General features: G+C 40.4%; 1 long non-coding RNA gene across 3 annotated transcripts in view; it reads right to left on the reverse strand.

The window, feature by feature from the left end:
- The window catches only part of LOC121091226, a 54365-nt gene that overhangs the window by 19782 nt on the left and 6977 nt on the right, over positions 1-27606 (reverse strand). For all 3 annotated transcript variants that reach the window (XR_005828876.1, XR_005828875.1, XR_005828874.1), the window contains 3 exons: positions 23820-23949; positions 23150-23290; positions 14103-14229 (listed from right to left, as the gene is read on the reverse strand). This is a non-coding gene — a long non-coding RNA (uncharacterized LOC121091226). The remainder of the gene's footprint in view (positions 1-14102; positions 14230-23149; positions 23291-23819; positions 23950-27606) is intronic.

A 27606-nucleotide genomic window follows, 5' to 3' on the forward strand; every position in this document is an offset into this window, starting at 1 on the left:
AATAAAATTCTCCATCTTGTTTCCTATAGTTAAAACCATTCCCCCCCCGCTTTTTTCTCCCTCTCCCCAAAAAATTAATGATACCTTCCCTCTTCATATTAGACCTTCAAATATTTTCAAATTATACTGAAGATTTAGTTTTAAAAAATAAAGGGGTTACTTCTACCTCTTTTGGGGGAGTAAAATTACTCGGGTCAACTCAAATAATTTTTGTATGGTGGGCTTTATTAAGCCATTTGATTTATTCCCTGAAATTAACTAGGACCAGTTGTACAGCCAGCTACAATGGCAAAGCCTTCCCAGTTCTTACTGCATCTTTTACAAGGAGAATAACTGCAGCACCTTGTATAAGGTGTCAAATTTGGCACCTTATACATGAATGACATCAGGAGCCCTGCTCTGAAACATTTATTACACGCAAGCATATGATTTAAAAATAGAATCCAAGCATTCCATCTCAAATATGCCTCTCAACAGACTTTTTAAACCATAAATTGACACAACACAGTTTTTATCAAACGCAAATAACTATGCTTAGACACTTTTTCAAGACCACAAATATGCACTGTATAAAATGGATTGAATAAGGGCAACATTTTCTTCCATCTATAAATCCCATATGATCAGTGTCTTCCTACTTGATTTAGTTTGTCCTTTTATGCAACAGTGGTTTCTGCTATGTGTCTATAACAAAGACTATCCGATCAGGTCACAAAACCATACCAGAGAGAGGTAACAGCCGAAGATAATGGATTATGACACAAGATGTTTCACGGGCAGGCACACGATTTTTTGTGTTGAGCTTGTGTATTAACAAAGCTAGCTGTTGTATTGCCAGGTTTGCTAGCACTGAAATAAACGCTCTCTTTTTATAAATGAATGAAGTGAAACACTGCTGGTGCAATATTTTCTTCAGATTCCCTTGCCAATATGTTCCAGCCCTCTCAGAGGATCTCTTCTGCTTCATTTTCCTGGGATTGTTGACAGCTAAACTACTGAGCTCCAGCTGGGATGTGAATTCACCCTTGAACTAGAACATCGATCCGTTTCCCATAGAGCCATCACCAGCCCCGGGCCCTGTCCATTCAGATATAGTTTGAACTGGTAACTCACAGTGAAAGACACCAACTCCTAAACATCACAGTCTGTCCAGCTGCAGTACTGAGGACATTATTCTTCCTTCCCAGTAAACAAAGCTTTGGTTAGCCAGCCTTCCCTCACAGTAACCACTCTCCGATGAGTTCTTTGAAAGCAAACGCCAAGAAGATAAGCACTGCTACACAGGAAAGGTAACTTTATAAACCTACCCTCTGCGGTTTTCGTATTTCCATCAGTCTGGAAGTAACCTTTATCAGAGGGGGGATACGTGGTAGTTTGCAGGAGAAGAGGGAGGAAAAACACACACATAAACTACTGGAATTCCTCTAGGAGTAAGTACCAAGGAAGACAGGCACTTGCTTTGTAGACCCTCACTATATGTTGCAGGGCTGTTGTGCAACTCTTACTGGGAAATTGTACAAGTCTGCTTAGTCAAACCATCAGCGAAAGCCTGATGAAAACTGATGTAGTTTTCTAATTGCGGCAGTCAAACCATGAACACCAAATCCCTGATGTTTTCCAAATTCTTTTTCCTTCTCTAGGTGTCATTAATAATTTGTTTTGCTATTCTGCTGGCGTGGCCTCCCTATGTGCCGTCTGTATCTAGTCAAGATCTAGGCTGCAAGTGCCAAGCTCACTAGAATCCCAGCCAGGCTTTCTACAGGGCCTCAGAAGTTCCAGTGTCCCAGCAGAGACAAGGATTTAGCCCCAAAATGCTCGTATTGATACCTCAAAGGAAACAGCTAGTTCCCTTCCCAAACCCACAGAAATATTTGTACATCTAAAGTTCCTGAAGCAAAAACACATCAGGTTTAGAAGAATCTTTTGGCACAAGATGACTTTGCTTTCTGTTACCTATTTCTAATAAACACTCATTTCGGGAATGAAAACAGCGCTATGAAAATAAATGCAACTCTGGCTGACTTAGATCCAGAAAGGATGAAACCCGGACTGCATTCTTTGGAAATTTTTCACAGTAAGAAATCAAGGACAAATGTCTCTATCATTTAGTTACATATTTTGATGCTGTTCATATATATATATGTATATACACATTTTCACAATGACAACAGAAAAGCTAAATTACCTCAAAAGGTATGCGCCAAAAGGCAATCTTGCTCTAGCCGCCTCCTCCTTTTTACTGAAAAGTATTACATTAAAGGGATCTCATTTTATTCAAGTGGGTTTATTGTTTTGCTAAAATTTACCCTTTCTATACACAGTATTCCAATTTCTCTGATCGTGGCTAGTGCTCCTAAATGTAAGACTTCCCCTTCTGCAGCTGCTCCCTGAAGAAGCCTGTAAGTGAGCAGCCACTGTGTCCAGGTCCAACTGCTCAGACGGGTTTGTTGATTTTGGATTTTTTTTCCCTCCTCACAATGGAGGGATGGAGCGGGATGGCAGGACTGACTGCAATTTGCAGATGCATCTTGATAACCATCCTGGTTTCCCTTGCTTATTGGAGAACAATTCTGCCTGCGTCCACCAGCTCAGCGCACGGCCTGGATCTCAGCTTGCAGCACAGATTGTCTGTGAGAAGGACCCCAGGGCTGCTCAAACTCCAGCACACCTGAAGCTCGAGGAGCAGCATTCAGCAAGGCACAGCGCCGTGGCCAGAGCTCACAGAAAGCGTTGCTGCCTGGGTAGGGAACCGGCATCAGTGAGGGCCGGGAGGATCTATGAAAGAGGCAGGTCCAGGTGAGCCACCTTCCTTCTCCCAACTGGACGCCCAGATCAGAAGGTGTTGCGGTAACACAAGCAGAAGGATAGGGGCCACCTCTTTCCCTTGCTCCTCTCTCCTACTTACAGGAGAAAAGCAGGGCACTGAGCCACGAACCTCTAGTGACCATCTATGGTTGGTAGCATCTGTCACCAAACAGAGCCAGGAGGGAGACTCTGGCATCCAAAAATCACATCCTGCTGAGCCAGGAACAAGACTGGGGACACACTGGCATTTGTCACTAGAAGAATCAGCTACCAGGGAACCGGTGAATAAATTCACATATTTAGGCACAGTACTGAATACCAGGAAAAATGAATGCTGCCTACCCAAAGAGTATTTGCAGATCTGTTGTCAACAGAAGCTACGAGCACAAAGAGAATGCGATTCAAATGACCACAGGTGGCTCTGAGATCTGGCATGTTGTTTGGTGCCACGGCTACAGTTCCATTGTACAAAACTTTGCAAGAAGCATACAAGAGATTTAGCGGTTTGGCAATAGATCACCATTAAAAAAAAAAAAAAAAAAAAGGTGAACATTAAAACCTTTAGGTTGATCCTACTGTTCTTTTATTGGAAACCCTGGTTTGGAAAGGAAACAAAACCTTAACTGGGTCCATGTATCAGACAGAAGCTAGCTATAAACTAAAATCAGCTTTTGCTACCGATACCAATACAGCTGTTTTGACGGGAAGCACAAGAAAAAAATCAGTTTATGCCACTGGGCAGTCCTGCAACGCGTACAATCAGCTTTCCAAGTCTTTCGGAGAGGCTGGTACACCTACAAGAATATGCAACTCTATGTGAATCAAATGCTTGAAAAACAATGAAACACAAACAATCAAGGATTGCAGCATCTTATACTGGTTTGTGTGTTTTTTTGTTCATCCCCAAATTCATCAAAACTCATCAGAAACATCAGTACTTCATGTGCTACAATGGCAGACGTGCAACCTGTATTTCCATACACAGAAAGGCAGAAGCAAACGTCACAATTCACAAAAAAACCACAAACCACGGGTTTAGAAATTTGAAATTTTCCGTATCAGTTACAATTAGATGAATGTTTTGCCTTCCTTACACAAGTACTTTTATTGTGTTTGATACTTGAAAGGTCTGAACATGTCTGAATTTAAGAAGGCAGTAGGTCTGTTGTTTTGGAATGGGAAAAGAGTTGACACGATGATGTGAATGAAAATAAAATTATTACTAACCAAATGACATAAAGTTCTTTTACACGCTATTGACGTTAAACCTGACTGGTAGGTGGGTATTATGAGCCATACTTAAAATGGAATGCAAGTCACTTGAAATAGATTTTTTGTGTAATTTTAATAAAAGTGTTTTTCATAACTCAGTGTTCCTTTTTCCTTTCCCTACTGTGATCAGAATTTAACTGCCTGAAAGTTCATCTGGCAACGGAAATGTTATTTCCAGTTTGTCTACAGATACAGTCATTTCTCAGGGGCCGGCTCATAGCAGACGCTTTTGTAGATAGTCTTTAAACTTTGCCATTTCAGAGGCAGTCACTCTTGATCAAAGGATGAATAAAAAGCAAGGCCTCAGGAGATTCCTTCTCCGCTGACTACCTCCAAAGGGTCCTCTCGGGTTACGAGCTCTCTGAATCTCAAAGCTACCTTTAGTTTCTATTTTTATCTTGTAAATTCCTAGACCTGTAGACCTAAAAGCAACTACAAAACTTACTCATAGAATAAATAACACCTTATTTCACACGCTGCTTCTAAGGAGCGAGGGAAGGGGAGCTGTGGATGGAAGCCAATGCCATAGCGTAAGCACCCAATTGATCTGGTCATCTTCTCCACAGGACAGTGTTGCTGCTTCCTGGACTGCAGAAGAGGGTGTATGTTTGTAGGACAAATACACGGTACTTGCTTTGAGGGCTGTGAATGAACAACAGGACCTAGAGAGCAGCATTTAGAGTGACAGTACGAAGAGCAAAGAGAAAACACACCACAGCCATGCATGTGAGCACCATCCTTTTTTAGAGAGTGAGGTGAGAGCATCGGTGCAACTGAAGGAATAGGAAAGAATTAGGGAGCCATATGCACAGTAGGAAAGAAATGGCTAAGAGGGGTAAACAGCCACCATTTGAGTCAGATTTGCTCTTAACTGGAGTCTCTTAAAAGATGTAAAAGAAAGTACAGGCACGCAGGCATACAGAACTATCCTTGTAGGAGAGAAGTTTTTCCTACTGCAAGAGAAAAGGGCCCTATTCTACTGAAATAAAGTACTGGCTATTTAACAAGACTTAACAAAAAAGAAAAAAGCATCTGAGAACAATGTATCTATTATAGCCTTGTTTTCCACAGATGTTTTGAGGTGACACAGAACAGCTTAGTAGCTGGGTGTTCTGTTTTAAAGACCATGCTGTGAGTCGTTCCGGAACAGAGCTATTTTGGCTATACAGGGCTTTTAAATTACCATTTTTGAAGTATACTTAAGCTGGTAAACTATGTGTAGCTAAAGACTTTTGTTTGAGGAAGAAGCGCGGGAGGCCAAGAAAGGTACCTCCAAAAGGAAAATGGGCTTTATTAAATCAAAGTGCACAAACAGTTCTAATCTTATCTGTTTTTCATGCATCACTGCAGCCTTAGTAAAATAATGTATTTCACTTTAATTCAAAACTAACATTTCTAGCACCTAGAAAAAGAGCCTTTGCTTTGCAAAAATATTTTTGCAACAATCAGGTGTCTGAATGCACTTCCCACAGAACACGCACGAGGTGAATAATGATGCTATAAACTACATTTGACCTTTAAACAGCTTTCAGTTTGAAATGGGCCTTTGCTGAAGCAATGGCACTATTCATAACGAAAAAATTAAGCTAAGTGGTTCAGCATTACCTTAGTTTCCAGAAGTTTGAACAAATGAACTGCTCTTTAAGTAGCAAGAAACACAAGAATTTCCCCAATCTCATTAGTTCTTTGTGTCTCACAGAAGGCCTGGGACCAGCCACGTGCCCGGTCTCCAGGTACCTCCGTGGCGCTCAGGCTGTAGGCGGTCAGCATCCTCCCTCATACCCACAGCTTATGCAGATTTGTGGGCGGCAAAACACAACATTATTTTACTCATATCCCACCATAAAGGTATCGCTGCCAAGCCTCTGGGCTTGACCAGCAACTTTCACGTAAATACAACTGAACTATTTCCAGTGCTTGTCTTACCCATTGCTGTCTGAAAGACCTTTGCCCAAGAAAACTCATCCAAATACTGCTCCACCATCAATGCTTTTACAGGATGAAATTAAAATGACATAACTTCAAATCTCTCTTCAGCACCAGTAAAATATTCAAATACATATGCTATAATGTAAAATGTAGATATGCATTTATGAAGAATATTGTTTGTGGCCAGCAGTATTTGCTGTCATACTATTATTTCTGCCCACAGTAAACACTCAGAAAAGAGCACTTTCATTCTGAGGTTGAACACACAAAACTATGTCACATTTAAGCAGTGCCTTTAAGCAAAGATGCCCATCCAGAAGTTGTAGAGCTACCTCTGAAGATGTTTAGTTTACCTGAACTCCTGAATTAATACCACAAGTGTTTGAATGTATTACATTTCTAGTAAAAATCCGAATGCTTGAGAATAATTGGCTGGGCTAAATTATTTTAAATCTCACAAATTATAACCTCTATGCAAGCCACAGGAGATAGCTTTCCACAGCTCCTGTCTGAAGGCTGAAGCAGTCCTGACACAAACGGGATATTGCCCAGCTCCGCATCCCCGTGCAGTGCCCATGCCCCTGAGGAGATTCCATTTCCATCAGCCACTTTGGCAAGCACCCATGCACACACTGCAACAACCCGACACGCAGGGGACCACCATGTTCTGCCATTTAGTTGCGCAGAAACTACACGAGCACATGAACTGCTGCAGCTGCTAAAACTTTTGATGGCCAGTTTAATTATTTCCATCAATAACGAAGAAATCCCAGACACTACCACTGCCAAAAAAACCCCCAACTATAGCTATTGTTACAAATGGTTAACTAAGAAAGTTTTAGCAACCTTTAATGTTTAGTAATAACATGGGGCACTTAAAACTGTTTTCAGCCAGGTCTGTTGCATGTTTGTATTCATTATTACCAGATATCATGTGCTCTAAAGGCTTGTAAGTTGAGGTCAAAGTTAGAAATTTGCAGACTACTTTGATTTTACTAAAACATGCACATGCTCTATACAAAAAGACAGATTTTTCTAAAGCGCTCATTGTTATCTTAATTCTGCAGCAACTAAAGTCGGAAAAACAAGGGAAACGGCAACAGTCACACTAGCAAGACCAGGCAATCCAGCCAGTCTGGCACCTGACACAGAATCACAGCATGGTCAGGGTGGGAAGGGACCTCCGGAGATCATCTAGCCCAGCCCCTGCTGAAGCAGGTGCACCCAGAGCAGGCTGCACAGAGTCACGTCCCAGCAGGTTTTGAATCTCCCCAGAGCAGGAGACCCCACAGCCTCTCTGGAACGCCTGTCTCAGGGCTCAGTCACCCTCAAAGTAAAGCAGTTCTTCCTCAGTATTCAGATGGAATATTCCATATGGCAGTTTGTGCCCGTTGCCCCTTGTCCTGTCACTGGGGCACCACTGATAAGAGCCTGGCCCCGTCCTCTTGGCACTCGCCCTTAAGGTATTTATGGACACTGACAAGATCCCCTCTCGGTCTTCTCTTCTCCAGGCTACACAGGCCCAGCTCTCTCAGTTTCCCTCATCAGGGAGATGCTCCAGTCCCCTCAGCATCTCTGCAGTCCTTTGCTGGACCCTCCCTAGTTTCTTGAACTGGGAACCCAGCACTGGACTTGCACCATAGTCAGTACCAGCACCCTCAGAGACAAAACATTTCTGCAGCCCTGAACTTGGTTCTGATGCAGATTTCTATCCGCTGTTGGCTGGCAGCAACAAATTAGTCCAAGCTACCAATATTTTGTAAGCTATAATCAAAAGCCTTCTCATTACAATTACTGTATTTGAGCATTTGATCTCATTAACACTTTGTAGATATGACATCTGTGTCCTAGCTTGCTTGATTTTTTTTAAAAATCATGAGTTTAATGGTAACAGCCCAACTTGAGCCCTTCTTGAAAATTGCTAATATACGCACATAAAATACACAAGCAATTTCTCCAAGTAAAACCACAATGTATTTTCAAACACTGAGGGCAGTACAATATGTTTCTATGTATAAGACAAGATAGTGGGAAACTGACATAACAAAATCCCAATCACCACTGTCGCTTCCTCACAGTTGAAGAGCAGAAATAATATGAGTCTTCTAAAAAGATCAAGTAGTCTGACAGCTGTGGGAAACCAATCCAAAATTTAAAAGGACAGCTGCCACTGCTAATGAGTTCTTGAGGTATTGTTCACCACCACGACAGACACAAAAGATACACAATTTAAATGCAAGGAAATACTTAGTGTCTCTTTTTTTTGAAAGAGCAAGCTGCATACGCTTGCTAATCCTAACTGTGGCTTTTATCATTTCAGCATTTATTATGCTACTTCTAGGAAACTAAACAGACATGCTAAAATTATTTCACTATTAATACTAATAGTATCACCCACCGCTGACTTGCTAATTTTCTCCAGACAGGCGACTCTACCAAGTTCTCTTTTCCATTCTAATTTCTTTTCTCTGCTCACTCTCCAGACATTTTCACACGCAGGTTTTCTTTCTCACTTACAAATCTCCACTTGGCATTCACTAAAATACTACAGGACATAGTTAAAAACCAGAGGATTAAACTCCATTTAAACCAACTTGATAGAAAAGCAAGAACCTGGAGGGGTGCAGGAAGACACCAAACTGTTTTCTACTGACCTAATGGCAAATGTCTCCCCTGAGAAGTCCCTACAGATTTCAGGTGGAAAATCCTACCCCACCCTCCAAAATCAGCCTTCATCCGACGGAATATTTTAATTTAAATCTCTACTAGTATCTTAAACAATTCAATCTTATGAAATATGAACCATTAGACATGACAATCCTAAAATACACCCTCTGCCTTCAAATACATCTCTCAAGCAAGCACAGGTAACAGTGCATTTTTCTCCATCTATTTCTTTGCACAGCCACTGAAAGAGATACCCCATCTGCTGTCACACAAAGGGACTAGTCTACACCACACGAGAAGAATCTGTTTCGATGAAATTTTCATTGAGGTTAAAACAACACAATTGCTTCGAGACCTCTTAAGTCTGAAGTCAGGAGGACAAGGATCTTTGCACTTTCTGAAGCCTGAAAATCAGTAACATAATGAAGCATAAAGGGGGAGAGGAGAAAGGAATACCTGAATTTTTTTTGCCTCTTCAAACCACTTAAATATTGAAAAGGCCAACTTCACTTTGAAGTTACACTTTAAAACCTTAAAAGTAAGAAAGTGGGCAAAGGTAAAATTCTAGTGGTAAAAACCTTTTTTTGCTGACCCTCACGTAATCCTGCTCTTTGCACTTGGTCAATAATGCCGGCTGGGCTTTACAAACTGCATCCCTGGCAGCAACAGGTTGTGATGTGTCACAAAATCAGTATTTATGCAAGATGTAAATTGCCCTGCATGTTTGCTTCCTTTGTATGCAAAAGCTTATGGCACATCCAAAAAACTTAAAGGTTAATATTTGCAAATTTGAAATTTGAAGATAAAAGGTTCACAGTCTAAATTGAAAACTAATAATTTTTAAAAAATCACACTGAAACAGAATTATTTGACATTTCTGCAGAATTTTCAGAATTCCTACATAGTGCCACAAAAATGAAAGTCAGATTAGTTACTGCCCATGGCTTTGTTTATGAGCCTTACAGAGCCTTTTACGTATGTGGAAACTGTTCTAACAGCAAAGTAATTTCAACCACAACTGCTTAACTATTATCAGTGGGAAGAAATCTACTCAACACTACCAATAGTTGCCAAAGCTAACAGATTAAGTCAATATACTCATCTGGAAGGTCTATATTGACCTATTTTGGAGGTATGACGAGCCAAGAGAGTTCGGAAAGTGTTCAAGTAGTGAGTTAATCTTATTTTTCTGAAGCAGAAAAATTTCCCAAATGCCTTTTCTAATTTGTCTTAATTTTCATAAAATAAAATAAAATAAAAAGGAACCCTAGAGAAAGGTTACAGATGTACCACATTAATTATTTTGGTCATGGTGAGGTTAGTGAATATGAAAAGTGAAAGGCCAATTTTAATCATAGAGGTAAGGTCAGTCCCTGCAAAGTAAATGTGGAAGAAAAAAATAAATTTATTTAGAAGCCTAAAATACTGTTCTACAGAAAAATTTCATGCCGACTACCACAAACCACAAGAGACAGAAAAGAAGATTAATTTCCTAGCAGGTAAGTAAGTAGAAATATTACAAGAATCGGGTACTCTCTCCCTCTTGTCTGCCAAAAGTTTGAGCTTACAGGAAATTCAGGCTGGGGAAAAGGGGACAAGTGAAAGGAATTCAGGTTTCAGGTGAAGGAAATAATCTCTTCTTCCAGAGGCATACAGCCTCTTGACTTTTTTGTCTGGCCCTGTGGCAAGGAAGATTAAACCCAGAGTAAGCATAGAACAAATAATCCCGGAGCGGACAAAAAAGGAAAAGTAAAATTCAGTGGGTAGAATAAATCTGAGAAGAATGGAGAACAAAAGGGATGGATCTGGGCACCAAGGACCAAACTGAATTGTTCAGCTAATAATCAGGAAAAATCCTCTTCATAACACCTGACAAGGGTGTTAAACTGGGAAAAAATTATTACTAGTTGTTGTGCAAGCTAAATAGCACTCCTAAATCTTACTTGAAAATACTGAGTAGTTATTTATCACAAAGGAAAGAATTTTGCTCAGCTCTTGCTGGAGGGCCAGTTATTATTGAGACTGTCAGGTGAGAAGTATTCTCCACAACTTGTTTGAATAGGATAGCCTTTATCAGTAATTTTTAAACAATAATAATCTTGGACCAATGTAATTTAAAAATACAAACAAACTGTCACTGAGAAACGAGACAAAAATCAAATAAACAAACAGTGCAATGAAATAAGGACGGAAGGCCACCTACATTTTTCCTGAAACATGATGTTTTTTCAATGTCTAATTTTTTTCTCTCTGCTCATGAATTTGGAGTTACCCACATCCTAAAAATGCTCTGTTTTCTACTAAAACTTAGTGAACATAACAATAACAGAAAGGTTTTAATAACATGCACACTGAACACTGCACCCACGAACAATCAGCGAAGTTACTTGCCATTATGAGAGACATTAAAAGCAGAATATAAAAAATAACTTTATTTACACAAACTGTTTTTTTCAATCCCACCTACACTTTTTTCATGAGCTAGTTGGGGGAGACAGGAGAAGAAAAGGGGATTTACATGACAACAATTCTACTGTTGTCAGAGGGCGATATTGGTATTAGTACACAGTAAAACCTAACGTTTTCGCAACACTTCTGTTTCCAGATAAACCCTGTTGCCACTGTTCTTCAATACACCCTGAAAAATGCTGTCCTTTTTCCTCCTCTAGCTTGTTTGTCGTTTTTCTCCTGTCGGATTTAACATTAAATTCTGTTAAAATGCGTACTTCCAGGCACTGCGAAGGATTTACCCTTTGCCACACTCTACATTGATTCTCTGTTCTACCATTGCTACAGCTGACAGCTACTCAGAAGACGGCTGGTGTCAACCAGGACTTAGACCCTGCAAAGGAAGTTTTGTGGAAAAAAAAAAAAAAAAAAGCCAGAGCTGAGCTGATTTATACAGGGCAAGGACATCTGCCTTCAGTGTCTAGGGTTACAGAGACACCAGTGATCCTGCACTCCACACTATCATTCACTTGGAGCCCTTTGCTCTACAGGGTGTCAGCAGCTCTGAGGGATGCTCCCCCATGCAATTCACACCATAGTAACGAGCTGCAGCAACAGCAGGATACAGCAAATGCAGCGTCTGGAAAGCTGTAAGGCTGAACCCCTTATGCCACACTCTGCAGTCACAGGGCACAAAAGAGGCAGGAAAGTGAATGTTAAGCAAGGCTTTGCTGTTAAGATGAGGGAGCTGTGGGACCTTGTGCATTGTGGAGTGCTTCCATCAGCACTAAAAGCCTTTCCCAGAATGGTATCAGCTAATCCAAAGCGCTTACCTCAGAAACTGGAGCATTCTTCAAAGCACGTACCAAAACCCAACAAACTTCAGGGCTACCTCTGCATTAATCTGCATGGATCTGGTGACATGGTACACTAGAGAGATCCCTCCAGAAGACAACACTCAGAGCCAAAGATCTGAAAGGACTTTGGCTTGGATTCAGCTCCTGGAACTCTGAAAACTGTAATTTTCATTTTTTCCTCTCCCTCAGTCCCACTAGTGTTAAGATTTATATTATGTTCCTATCTTTTTCACTCGAAGAGTAAGATTACCTCTATTAAGTATGTTAAGTAAATAGTTTGACTGAAGGATGTAATTGGAGTAAAATGCAACATATAACTAACAATGTCATAGCATAACCCAGACCAGCCTTGTGAAAAAATCGAACAAGCATGCCTTTGCTTGAATTGCACAAAAAATTAATTCTGTTAAAATATGGTCTTTGTAATGGTTTTATCTTTATTTCAACATAATCACTTTCAAATAGGAAGCCCTGTGGATGTGTGTGGCTCAACAGCATTTTGACTGACAGCATGAAGCCTGGTGATGATCTGAAGATGTTACTAATTGAAAAGCAGCTGGTAGATCACAAGTAAAGCTAATTTGTTACAGCTGGATCACTATTTGCCACATGATGCAGATTTTATCTTTCTAATCAGTGAAGACTTACACCTGCATGTCTCTCCCCCTCCTCCTTATCTCCAATCCATCTAAGCAAACTGTGGTATGCTAGCTCTGCCAAAATCTGGCTAGCTCCCAGTCAGGTAGATATAGCCAGAAGTATACCAGGATACAGCACAGCTGGTGGAGCAATCATCCCCAGACAAGTTAGAAATGTGGTTTTCATGGGTTTATAGCAAGAACTTTACAAGGATCTCAAAAGCAATGGACCTGCTCTAACACTAAAAGGTACAGCATGTGTTGTTCCTTTTGCCTCCATGAAGACACACCAAGGCCCCCCAGAAAACACCTTTACAGTAAATTCCCTTTACCAAGGCTCACTCCTTTCCACAGTATACAACACGCTTTCTACTACTTATTTTTCACTAGGACCTCCCTCATGCTTGTAAACATGCTGTTGAAATTCTCTATTGACTTTAAACAGCCTAGGCAACATAACAAAAAGAGTTGAAGACTGCGTGCTAGGTAGATTTTCCAAAATTGGTACAGTTCTAATAAAATCCCTTTAATCTTCAAAATAACTCCAGAATGTTTCTTGGATCCTTCCCCAGCTTCTCCACAAAAAATGAAATAGCCCCATTTACAGCTTCTCCTTATTTACAAGCACCCCTTTCTCCACAGTGTTATTTATTCCTGTCTTCCCAGGTATCACAGCAAAAGACCTTTCATCACATAAAATACTGTAGTCGATAATTATAGCTACTTCCTAGATCAAGTGCTAAGTTTGCACTAGAAACAAAGCCATATAGAAGAAAGTGTTTCACAGAAAACTACATTAGCACTTTGATAACTGAAATCAGCAAAACAGTGACCAAAGCAGTGGTAAGCTCTGATCTCTTAACTTTTTGCACTGCTTTTTGTCCACCCTTCCTTATTATCCTGTCTCCTGCCATGTTACTCCTTCTCAATCCTTTTTCTAAAATATGTACATGTGTTTTTCCCAAGCATATGATTTCTAGCCTCCATGGGCTGAAGCATTTGGGGGGAAGGAGATTAGCTATGGAAATTTTTAAGCACCAGAGGACCTGAAAATGCAGATAAACAGATCTGTCACAGTCATGAATGTCAGTTTTTTAAGTCAGAATCATTTTTTTACCCAAGCTTAAGGATGCTGCAAAATTACCATTTGGAAAAAAAAAAGACAGACTTTTTTTTAATGATATCTACCAAAACTAGCTTCCAATTATTTTAAGAATGTTACACAATTAAAAAGAAATAGCATGAAGGTATACTACAGCTTTTCACCACATGGCCCAACAGGGAAAAAAAACCCAACCCCAAGCATCACTTATATTTATTTATTCTAGGTATACTATTTCACTGAAATTCACCCAAATACAAAAGAAGTTCTCATCCTTGACTACATGTTTTACACCTTCTGCTTGTGTAAAAAGTGCATTTGGAATGACTAAATGTCAACAGATTTAGTGCAATATGGTATAAAACAAGTAAAACATTGACTTACTGTGAGGTGTTTACATCCAAATCGTCAGAATATTCTTAGATACAGCAGTTATTTCAACAGAGATTTAGCAGAAAAAAAGTCATTTGAGCCACAGGGTTTTAGCTTGAGCCTTGAGATTTTAACTTAGCTGAAAAGAAAAAGAAACTAATGAGCCAAACTACAGAAAGAGTTGTGGAACAAACCAGCAGACAAATGAGATCCTCAACTGAAAGTAAATTGCTAGAACGTCATTTATGTTAATCTATACCAGCTGAGGCTGTGTGCCCTGAGATCAAGTGGTCTGCAGCCCTTTCTGCTGGGCAAGGGTCAGCTACTGTGTTTGTGCAATGAGGTGCATGAACTGAGTGGGGGAAAAAAAGCAGGGAGAGGGGTAGACAAATTCAAGTTCAGTAACAGCGAAGAGGTGAGGTAAGTCACAGCTATGACACCATTCTTGCTGGCTTATCTGTAAGTTAGGGCAGTTATGCTCCAGAGTGCACTTCTTGGTCCTGCAGGGAGGGGTGGGGTGGAGCACAGCCTAGCATTAGGGCAGGTGGGTTTCCACAGTCCTGGTTCACTGACTATCAAGGGGAATCAGTTAGGCAGGATTTTATCTTCCTCCAAGTGACACCCTTCTGCAGGAAAACAGAAGAAGTGGTGGGATAGTGCACACGCTTGCAATTTGCTAGCAGGAGATGAACTCTGCAGTACAGATGCAGCTGATCTCTCCCCTGCAAAGCAGAAAGTATTTATGTTAGTACTTAAAAAGGTAGCAAAGCGTCATAGCTCTGCATACCATACCATTTCAAGCACTAGTGACCTTTCATTTTCTAATGTGTTTTTAAACTAAGTTTTCCACACTCCTATTCATAACATTATATTCTTATGCTACCATACTAACATTTTAGATTTCTATAGTGTTTTCATCAGATAATCTTAATGTAGCATGAAGGTCACTTTGCGCTTCATTTCTGCTTATCTTGTACCCAGACTCCCAGACTTACTATAAGACTGATTGATTTAGAGTAGGAAGCAAAGTCTATCTTGTGATAACTACTTATTTGACGTAGATGCATAAAAATTGTTAAAACCAAGTTAATAGTACCCAGTCCAGAACTGCAGAAGGAATCAAGAGAAGCGGCACACAATCTGCCAGCAGGTAGCACTGCTCTCAGCAAGCTGGAATAGGCTGGCACCCAAGTGGTGGCACCCAGGTGGGAACACTTCCCTACACAAGCCAGAACAGAGGCTGGTCAGTGAAAGGAGAAAACAATCCTTTGGACCAGACAGATCTTGACCCACAGAAAAGTGTATATAAACATCAGTGATACACTGTGGAGCTCGGAAAAACGTCAAGCTTCCCTTGGGGAAAAGCCCTTGAGCCTAGCCATCTTGGTCTCAGAGGGAAGAAACACCAAAGCCATCAAAGCCAGTGATGTGGCATCAGACTCACGGCATCATATACATAAGGACTGAGTAATAAATTGATTAATGTCTGGGTTTTAGTAGTTAACAGAAAAATTAGTTATTATCTCAGCATAAATAAATGTCTGAAATTTTGAGGTTTTGCCTGGTCTCTAAGCCTCTCAGAGTACGCCCATCATGCTGGTCCCAAACTCACAAATAATAACAGCAGCAACATGTGCCTTACAGCAACTCCACCGTACAGAAAATTATTATTCCTTATTTAGATATGAGGACACTGAGGTATAGAGAGGTCATCTGATTTTTTTCCAAAACTAGCAAAGCTAGTGGCACAGCCCTGATCTCCCAGGAGCAGGCTGCGTGGTTCAGCAGAGGACTGATGGCAAGCTTTGCAAGTGATCAAGGCCAACAGGACTAGAGGCCTCTATACTGCTGACGAGGATCTGCGCTCACAGTCCAGACCACAGCTCCATCTGGTCCTGTCAGAAATCATAGTTTGTCCTGATAATCAGAAAACCACAGAAATTAGTCATTTTCAGTATTCTTGCAAATAAATTGTTTCAGTTCTTACTTTGTACCTCTCACCAACACATGAGAAACGTAACCACTGACCTATCATGCTCTAATATTTTGTGGATTATTTCTAATTTCTGTGGTAGAATATATCTACATTTCATAAAGTTCTAAGTACTGCTTTTTTCCAGACCACAGCATAACATGATGGCAGAATGTTCTGTAAACCTATATATATGTGTGTGTGCGTGTGTGTGTGTGTGTATGTCTTGCTCTGCCAAGACATCTAACTGTTGGGTGAAGTTCTGGCAGTTTGGCAGACACTGGGCTCTAAGATTAGTTACAAGAGGATATTTGCATATAAACCTGTCTCTATTTATGAAGCCTAAGAAGAGAACTGTCATTGGGTTTTACTTATGAGAACAAAGTATGAAAATCTTCATAGAAGCTGAGAAAGTTAAAGCTTTTTCTCTTAAGTTAAAAGTCTCTGTTAGGTTTGAGTGAGGCTTCTAGACATAGAGACTACAAGCCATATTTTTAATGACCCATGTTCATTCATATAGGTGCTCAGATTGTTTGTGTGGACAAGAACATAGCCATGTCTGCATACACTGTGAAGTTTACATTTGAACTAGACCCATTCTGTTCCCCTTCTTCCTTTTCCCCCAACGGATTTCACTGCTTACGGATCCAGCTGGCTTGCTTCAGGCTGCAAGCCAGCTTGCATGTAGCAGGTAGTTTGGATTTGACTACAAGTATCTAGATGCATGTATTTTTACATTTAGTCCCCTCTTTCCAGGAAGGAAACTAGGGCAAGAGAGACACACGCAACTAAGGAAGATAGGCCACAGGTTTCAACAAAGTAAGGTGAAGTGTGATGTTGAAATTCAGAGTATAATTCATCGTGACAACGACCAGACCCGAGCTGCATTACAGTCAGTTTGCCTTATGTGACCAGAAACTCCACACCTCTGCTGAATCACCCCTACATCACTGCAGAGCTTCCTTCTGAGATGTTCTCAGGAATCAGGAATGTCATTTGTTATAAAAAAAGCCAAATATTTTAAACTCTGTATCATCTCCTACCATTGCAGTAAATAATCTCAGAACTCCAAAGCGGTTCCTGATCACAAGCACTCCTTTTGTGAAGTTTTCTTTTCTTAATGTTAAAGGCCAAATTCAAAGTTTCTTCTAAGTAATTCTCAATATCAGAATTGATCTCAGATGAGCATAGCCTCTGCTGTTGTTTTGAATGAACAGATCAGTGTTAGAAATGTGGTTTTAGAAGCAGTACATTATAACTGCTTGTTGGCTTCTTTCTATTCATTTTTGTGAGTGCCTCTGAACAGAGAACAGATTATTTTTGCAGAGATGACTGGCACTGTAAAAGCCTCATCAAAATGGCAACATCGTAGACCTCTTTCTTTGACAATACTTGTAAGGCGCTTAACTTTCCACTTTTGGCCTATTATCCTCCTTTAAAAAAAAAAAAAAAAACACGATCCTTCTATTAATATATCCTTAAAAGTCTACGGAAATATAACTTCCTGTATCTCTGCTCCCTCCATGAAACAGCATCTGCACTAGGTAGCAAGCTCTCCCACTGCTGAAGCTGTATGTATCCTAGTACCAATAATGACAAAACAGTAAAATGAGCTCCATTTTTAATGGAATGTCAGTTAACATTTTTCCAAGTATAATAACACACATCAACTGCAACTTTAATAATTTTACCAGCAGTTTTTTGTTTGAATTTACTTTTAGTAAAGCTTTAAAATAATTTTCTGATTAAACATTGCTGAAATGCAATGGAAACACTGTAGAAATTATTTTGATACCCACACTGATACCTAGTCATTTTGGCAGCATAAGCATCAAGTTTTCGATCAACATCTCAACTTTTCTCTGCACAACTTTGCAAACTGGTAACAGTTTGCATGGAGAACTTGACATCTGACAACCCATTTTACAATTTGCTCCCGTTATTCCTGAGCCAAATCCTGCAAAGTCTGCAAACTCCTACAGCACTTGATGGAGTGACAGGTGGTCAGAGGGTTAGAAATTCATCCCCATGTAGGTCGGCACCTATTAAACACAAGAGCTACTGGTTTTTAATCCCCAGGATCAGTTTCTGAAAGCTCTATACACATCATCAGGAGGATACAGCTGTTGCAGATCCGACAGAGCAAACACAAGCAACCTAATGCCAAAACGGGGAGACAAGGGAATTTGTCTCTCCATGGAGAAGGGGCTGCTGTGCAAAAAATGTGAAACAGGTCAAGGAGGAGGCAGTTGATGCAACCACAAGGCGGAAATTTCATCTCTTTGGATCCAAGTGCTGGATGTGTCTGTGAACAACCATGCTCCTCCACAACAGCAGATAAAGGGCAAAGAGTAGATGAAGGGTGTTGATGATATCAAAATGATTCAGGAGAATTTTATGATTTGAAGCTCAGAAATTAACACAGTTGAAGTCCAAAAGAGAGTGTAACCAGACATTGTAACTGCAAGACTATGAGACAAGGAAGACCTGGAAGTTATGGCAGTTCTTAATTTATAAGATTAATACAAGCAGTGTTTTCATACTAAATAACTGAGCAGGTAAAAATTAAAAGACTACATATTTTTTAATATTCATAATTAAATTAGATACATCTCCCTCTGCTTCTTTTTCTTTGGCCCCAAATCCTTTGATTTGTACAGTGGTTTCTAAATCTGTCCAGCTGATCAGGTTGGTGCGTGGGCGGATATTACTCACTAAGGGCCCACTCAAACAGGGTGAATTAGTGTTTCCTGTTCTCACACACCTTCACCAGCTTTCTATTCCCAGCCAAGTGGCCTATACATAAACATTTCCAGTTTTACTATTATAAAAATATTCTGTCATGTGACACTTAAGTGACATGCTAGATATGAGTCCCAGCTCAAGAGAATAAACATTTCAAAAAACAGATTCAGTTAATTTAAAAGTGACTGAGTGAATATGTGCAAAAGCTCTAAACTTTAAAAATTGTAAATTAAAAGCTGTTTTAAAAATAATTTCATAAATTCTTTTTATCTAGTCAATTTTGTTATTCAGAAACAGAAAAAAAATTGTTGACATAGTAAATCCACTCAGCTGAGATTTCAACTATCTTAAACACATCCAAAAACTTGTATTAATCTTTAAAGACATTTGCTTTAGTAGTGCACTCAAATCAGAAGTGAATTTTGTGTTGGTTTATGGCAGAATATTCTCAGTTGCTAATTTTTCACTGCAGATTTCTAATTTTACATGGAAATATGCAATTGACACAAAGAGTCCAAATGCAAATATGGAAAAGAGAGGTTTATGTTAAATAGTTCTAGAACTATTAATTAGGAGAGATAAAGCAAAGTACTCTCAGAAGAAAAAATCTGACAACAAATTAACTTCGCAGTTTTAGTGAGTTGAGGTGAGAAGACCACCTCCTTCATGGCCCTGCTTAACACCAGCAGAAAGAAGCCTGTTGTTTTCAGCAAGAACAGGATCAAACCCGTGGCTGTAAAGGTGTTAATGGCAGCAGAGTTCATCCTACATTTGAGACTGCCGGTGCTGGGCCATAAGACATTGGCATCAGCTGCTCCTTCCCACCTCCGGCTGCGTGGTCCTGCTCTTCCGCTGCAGCTTCCCTGCTCCGGCTATACCACAACAACTGCTTGTGGGAGCACAGGGTAAACAGGATTACTGAAAATAACCCTTTCGGAGAGTTATTTTTAACCTGGATCCCTTCAGATCATGTCAGGGCGGCCTCACAAGCCACTGTGCACCTGGGGTTCGTGCAGGAAAGCGAGCTGCTGATGGCACAGGGGACAGTGGGAATACAGAGGACCCTTTAATCTGGCTTTGCCCCTAGAGGCAGAGCATTGTGAAACTACATCTGTGTTTAACAACTCCGTGTACGATGTACACAGTCTTTCTGTCACACCCAGGAGAGAACAATGAGGTTCCAAAATGCTTAAAAATCATTAAAATACTTTTTCTTTCTTTTTGTGTCCCTATAGCTAAATATACACACAGAGAAGATCTCTTGCAATATTAAACAAATGTTTTCCTCACTTTCTTTATGCTCTCGGTGTAATTCAGTGCCTCTTCTAAAGGAGGCCATCAAAGCTAAGTCACAGGGTGTCAGAGACATTCACAAGAGGAATAATAATTATTATTATGCATATAAATGCATAAACCTGCAGCTAATAAACTGCGTGGCGGGTATCCACAGCAGAAGCAGTTACTTCCAGTGCTAGTAAGACAGTACCTTCCAGACCACTTTTTGAATGACAATGACCCCACAGAGGGGAAATAGCAGTACCTCTCAGATAAAAGTGAAGAAAATATGTGCACACCAGAAAAAGAAGCCACTTTCCATCAGGAATGAAGACCGCACTGCTCTGAAAAATGGGAGATTGGAGCTGTACTTGTGCCTTGTCAGTGCATCACCCACAAAGACTGAAAAGGTGTCTATGCACTTGCGCAATAAACACTGAATAAACACTGGAGAGAGGAAGATAAAACTCTTTCCTAAGCAGCTCTCTCCTTCATCTGTTGACAGATGAGTCCAATCTTTCCCATATCCCATATAGGTAGGCTTGGGAACTGTGGGTTAATGGGTGGACAGTGAGGTGGATTGAGAACTGGCTGAATGGCCGAGCTCAGAGGGCTGCAGTCAATGGTGCAGAGTCCGGCTGGAGGCCTGTAGCTAGTGGCTTCCCCAGGGGTCAGTGCTGGGTCCAGTCTTGCCTAACTCACTCACCAGGGGCCTGGAGGAAGGGGCAGGGGGTGCCCTCAGCCAGTTTGCTGATGATGCAGAACTGGGAGGAGCGGCTGGTACCCCAGAGGCTGCGCTGCCACTCAGCGAGACCTGGGCAGGCTGGAGAGCTGGGCGGAGAGGGACCTGATGGGGTTCAGCAGAGGCCAGTGCAGGGTCCTGCCCCTGGGGAGGGACAGCCCCGTGCACCAGTACGGGCTGGGGGGGACCTGCTGGGGGGCAGCTCTGCGGAGAAGGACCTGGGAGCTCTGGTGGGCAGCAAGTTGCCCACGAGCCAGCAGTGTGGCCTGGTGGCCAAGAAGGCCAGTGGGACCCTGGGGGGCATTAGGGGCAGCGTGGCCAGCAGGTCGAGGGAGGTGATCCTGCCCCTCTGCTCTGCCCTGGGGAGGTGCGTCTGGAGTGCTGGGCCCAGTCCTGGGCTCCCAGTTCAACAGGGACAGGGAACTACTGGAAGGGTCCAGCGGAGGGCTATGAAGATGCTGAGGGGACGGGAGCATCTCCCTGATGAGGGAAGGCTGAGAGAGCTGGGCCTGTGTAGCCTGGAGAAGAGAAGACCGAGAGGGGATCTTGTCAATGTCCACAAATGCCTTAAGGGCGAGTGCCAAGAGGACGGGGCCAGGCTCTTTTCGGTGGTGCCCCAGTGACAGGACAAGGGGCAACGGGCACAAACTGCCATATGGAATATTCCATCTGAATACTGAGGAAGAACTGCTTTACTTTGAGGGTGACTGAGCCCTGAGACAGGCGTTCCAGAGAGGCTGTGGGGTCTCCTGCTCTGGGGAGATTCAAAACCCACCTGGATGTGACTCTGTGCAACCTGCTCTCTGTGAACTTGCTTTAGCAGGGGCTGGGCTAGATGATCTCCGGAGGTCCCTTCCAACCCTGACTCTTCTATGATTCTGCAGTTCTTTCTCAGAAGCAGCTCTCTTCTCCAGGCTTCTGGGAACTAGCTGCTGTGAGGAAGTTTTTGAATAAAGAAGTTTCCTAGCTCAGAGAGCAGCAGCAAGGGAAAAGCCCACATCCTTGGGCTGGCTTTTCTTGCAGCTTTTCCATGTATTTTTCAAGAGTCACTTGGTCCCTGGCTGCCTGTTTGAAGGACTGGCTGCAAAAACAAACTGTAAAAACAAGCTGTTCAATTGGTGGCTCTGTACTTAAACAGGACGTGAATATTAGCTATTTTAATCTTTTTTGGGGGATTATTTTTAATGCTTTCACAACTCTCACTCTCTGAGACTCATCTGGGATTGATATTGCAGCCAGAGAGGTTTTGGAGTTTTACTTCATACTGATACTTTGCCATGTAGCTAACAGGCTTTTGCCTTGTTAACAATATTATACTCCAGTTAAGTAAATAAATATTCACCATGTCTGCCTACTCCTTCTTGTAGCTCCTGGTTGGACAAAAGCCTCAACCATTTGAAAAGAGTAGAATAAGATCAATGCTTCAAATGATACATGGGCAAAATAAACAACAAATACAGCCTATCCAGCCAGTTCTCTTTTCCCTGCCTTTTCTCTCCTGTATCCCACTTGTCACCTTCTTTCAACACCTCATTCTCTGCCTCTTCCTTTTTCTGTGCTCTCCTCACTTGGTCTCACCATCATTGCCAACAGTTCACTGCTTCTCTTTCCAAACTCCAGGTGACATCTTGTTGCCGCAGCAATATCAGACATAAAAATTTACATCTGCAGCCAACTTCTGTTCCAGCCTGTAGCAATAGGCCTCATCTGCAATGCTAATACTTTTGAATTTGCCCCTAAAATTGTCAATTCTAACATTTTCACTGCATGCTATTTGCTCTGTTATACTTAACATGCAGAAACTTTTCTGCTAACCCATCATATTTTCCATTGTAGGTTCCAGACTTTATAAATACATGTCTATAAATTATATGTAGATAAATATATTTGTATAAATACATATATCAGTTTTTTAAACACCCCTACAAAAAAGCCAATGCATGTATGGAGGCTCACACTTACAGACTACTTCCTCCAATCTGCCATTACATTGTATAACACCTGCAGATTCATCTCTAATCCTCCTGTTCCTCTACCTGCTACCATCCAACCTACCGCTCGCATATGAAAACTGTCATCTGGCTGATGCTATGCCACCACTCTGATTTCAGCTTTCACATCATCTCACACATTCAACTGCCTGTTCCGTAACTCACATCCACAGTGGTATGTGGAATTCAGCTTTACACGCAATGGAAATCCATGCTTTGCTTTCTACCAGTTGTGGAGACAGGATATTCATGACCGGCCAGAATTCCCGGGTCACCTGGCATGGCAGAAAACAGCAAATGGGGTCACAGGCACAAGGCAACTAAAGGCACTTACTTATGGAAGAAAGGACTGCCATCTCCTACCAACCACACTAGCGAGGGGTTCCCAAGTTAAGAGAAAGGTAGGCTCCCTTGGTTCCCTCTGTTTTCAGTGAAGCACATCTGAGTGAAATTACTCCTTTGCCTTCTGTATTACCTGCAGAGAAAGACAAAGCTGATTAACTTCTGAATTATCAAATAAGTTTGCAGTCCAAAATCAGGTGGAAATGGATATTGGTGACTGATTCTTTAAATCATTACCCAGAGAACAGTAGCCAGCACTCCCATTTTAATCATTAGAATTTCTACCTGTCAATGGCATGCATGTGCATCACATCTACCATGGCTTGGCTTTCATTAAGGGGCCATCTTTGAAGTACGTGGCAAAATATATACTATGAAATACACTACATATATTCTATTTTCTTCAAAACCGTACAAAATTATTACTGGTTTCCTAATGAGAAAATTAACTCGGCTAACTCAGTATTACATATGTCCTACGAAATTGTCCAGTTTAGATTCTGAATTTTTACTGACAGTTGAATTGTGAAGTTATAAATGAAAAACTTAACTGTCATTAAACTTGAATAGAGAATTTCAAATAACCTAGCAGCTGGGCATTATGAAAAAAAATACTTAAAATATGTATCTAATAATTATTCAAAATGTAAAGAAAGCATCACCTCCAACAACAAAGGACAAAACAAGGAAACCCGGCAAGGGAGGGACAGCAGCAGCACAATATATTTTTTTGTAGCCATGGTTGTGAGGGAGGTTGTTTGTTTGGGTTTTTTGCATTTGGGCTTTTTAATCCTGGAAGCAAGGAAAAAACCGGTTAGATGTGGCTTTGCATATGTCAGATGCGACAATGAGATCAAATCCCTTTCTGGGGAAAGAATTGCTTCACAGAGTGTTTGATTTTGAAAGAGCAAGAACTCATTGTCTCCAAATTTTGCTGGATACCAATAAATGCTGGCATTAGCGTGACATTCCCCTTTGAAAGCTGGAGTACAGAATTAACCCTAATGAACAGTGCAAATCTGCAGCCCTTGCTAAGGCAGAACAGTGCTTACTGTCACGGACTTCAGAACAGCTCACGTGAACATGACTATGGGTTACAGCCCCCAGGTCTTTTACTAACACTTTCATTTTCTACCTACCAGGTGGAAGTGTGGGGTTTTTCTTATGTTTGGGCTATATTTCAAGCACCTAATGCATTATTAAAATCTTCTGATGAAGTAAAGCATTCATAGTGGTAGCTTACTTAATCAGTTTAGCTTAGCAAATGTTTATAGCATTTGCTAAATGATTAAATATTTCTTCAGAAATGTACTACAAAGTAACATCATAAATTAAGATATATATTTCTTGTGTTCTAACAAATGCTTCACTTACAAAAACGTCTTCTTTAAAAAATTAATATGTTCTTCTCCATGTGCCATAATAAGTTATTTTTTACCTCTCAGACTGGACATGCCTGTAAAATACCAGTTTATCTCCTGCAATATAGTAAATTACAATCCACAAATAAAACTGTCTAAACAACTCCGCAATGATTCTTTTTCAGGCACATGAAAGAAATATTCATGTGTGATCTGTTTCTTGGTGGTCTTCTTCAAACTGTTTTGCTTTTTCATACACATACATTTCATAGATGCATTTATATTGGCCTTAATTTCCGCACATGTATCAGCCAACTTGTTTTGGTCTACATTGGCCTTATCCCAGGTCTTGTGGGCCTTAGTGAGGTGAAAAAATGTTTATAAAACTGAAGAATGGACCTCCTACTAATGTTCTTTTAAGAAATTGTCGGTGTTTGGATCAGAAACATTAAAAAAGTACATTTAAGAATTCCTTTAGCATCATTTCCTAGAAGAGATTCTTAATTTTAATTTAACAAATTAATGTTAATTAAATGGCTGCAGTACAAACAACGACAACAAAAATGTGAGGAATATAATCTTCCCCTGTAAAAGTTAAAAATGTGCACATTCACAAAAAATAAAAATAATCTTTCTCAGCAAGACGCACTTGCAATAAATCAACTTCTGAGGCTTGTAGCAGCTCTTTGTGTGATATTGTGTGACATAAACAGAAAATCTGAACATGAAGTACCGTTCTTGGGAAGAAATTTGACAAAGCTGTAATGTGGTCACCTCATTACAGAGAGATCAACCGCTGCTAATAAAAGCAGATAACTTGGACAGCCAAATCCGTAGAAAAAAATGTGAGCCCGACACGCCCGCCACTGGCAGCTGAAAAACAAGAAGTACTTGGCTTTGTGGACACTTGAGTCCCACAACTTTTAACTATAGAATAACCTATTTGTACTGCTGGTTGATTTGCCTGCTAAGTAAGGATCCAACCTTGCGCAAAGATCCCCTCGCCTTCAGCTCTGGCCTCTTTAAGTAACCAGGGTATCAGGGACCTGTTATCCTAATACCTGCCTAGAAGATGCTGTTCTCTATTCACCTCATCAAACATGGGCAACTAAAACTTTTTCTTTCTAAGCTCACTTTCCAGTGGAGAAGCAAAGTGGTTTCTCCAACATTGGTGTCACGATACAGCCTCCCTAACAGATCAAGCACACTGCTGAAAGTCCCAGCCCTCCCAGGAGCCTGACCTGCCTGTTGGGGTAGGGCTGTCAGGTGCCTGGGACCCTCTGTGGGATGCACAGCTACCCCAGCAAGTGTCCCCCCCTTGCATGGGGCCTCAGCTTGCTTGGAAAGGAAAAGTGAAGGGGCACCCACCAGAGAACCTTAAGTCTTCATCAGAGAATGGCCCTCTCCATTTATTGATTTATCTCTATGTCTTTCATATTTCATCCATGTTTTCTTGACTATCACATATTTTTTCTCCCTTTACCTTCATGGCTATGAGACCTTTAAGATATAAATAAAGCTTTTGATAATTTTCATGTTCCCATTAATTACTTCTCCACAGTTTTGAAAAACAAAATGTTCCTTAATGGTTTTATTTTTCCATCTTGACAGATACTGACAGCTTCACACACACCAAGTTTGAAAATACAGTGTGCCTGTTTTACTTTGCATATTAGAATCATCTATCATATCAGGTGATATATATATATATATATATATAAAATTTTTACTGAACTTATTTCATAGATGTAAGCAAATGCATAAAACTGCAAAAACCACTGAGGTACTTTATTTTTTATGAATAATGAATTATTCAGAAAACTGAACTGCAAGGAGATGTTCTACAAAGTACAATTAAATCTGGTGAAAAGATGATTTTCTGTCTTTAATAGTTATATTAGGATATGTCAACATTTCATTTCAGAAATGCAGGGGGGGTTACTGATGCTTTAAAAATAAACCTGACTACATTTTCAAATCAAAATTCCATTTTTTTTTTAGTTAAAACTTTGATGTGGAGAAAAAATAATAAAGTAAAAGAATTAATTTGGGATCAAATTGAAATAAAATGCTTTAAAATTTGGTTCAGATATAAATCAAAAATCTATTCTTTACTCTTCTAATAATAATCAATTTGTGTCATAGCTGTTACTACAAAAAGAAGTTAGCAGCATAAGTCATGATATATACAAATAAACGTGCAACTCAGAGATAGTTAATGCTAATAATACTTGAGGTAACAAAATAAGAACTTCAAATCCCATGCCACACTCACATTTTAAGAATTAACTGATCCCCCTGCCAAGCTGGAAGATACAAGAGAATACTTCCTCTCTTTTGATATCATGATCTGAGCAAGATTTTAAGAGCCAACATAGACAACAGCGTCAAAAGAAGGGAAATAAATATCAGTAAAACCAGAAGGAATTAAAACAAAAATCTGAGAACAAAGCGTACGAGTTTAAGGCCTTTAAATCCTTTACAGGGTGTGAGTCTCGGAGACATCAAGGTAAACACTGTCATCCTAAACTGTTCCAACAATTCTATCATAACCTGTGGTACTCTTCATATTTTTCAGGCAGTCCTGAACTTAGCAGTTCAGAAAGATCCTAGTCCTACAAAAATGCGCCATCTATATGTGAATAAAGTATCTTAAATTTCTATCACAAAGGATTACAGCAACACCTGTTTTAAAAAATTCAATTTGGAAAAAAATGCACAGCTATTGATTCCTGCACTGCTTATTATTTCAAAATATTTTGTATCACTTTCAGACTATTGCTAGCTGACAGGGGGAAAAAAAGTTTGCACCAAAGTGAAAATCTGTATTCATCATTCATCATGACTTTTTAAAACAAAAGAAGCGTTGTTTTTTTCTATCTTTTAGTCTCTGCTGTTTTGGAGGGGGAAAATATTTCCTCTCTTTTGATTTCATGATCTGAGTAAGTTTTTAAGACCCATTTACCAAGACAGAATACACTGTTAAAAGAAGGAAAGAAAATCAATAAAAACAGATGGACCTAATCCAGAAATCTCTGGTGGCTCAAAAATACCATTAACTCACACAAGTTTTAAAGAAATTAATTAT

The sequence above is a fragment of the Falco naumanni genome, chromosome 7 (genome assembly GCF_017639655.2).
Source record: "Falco naumanni isolate bFalNau1 chromosome 7, bFalNau1.pat, whole genome shotgun sequence".
Lineage (NCBI taxonomy): Eukaryota > Metazoa > Chordata > Aves > Falconiformes > Falconidae > Falco > Falco naumanni.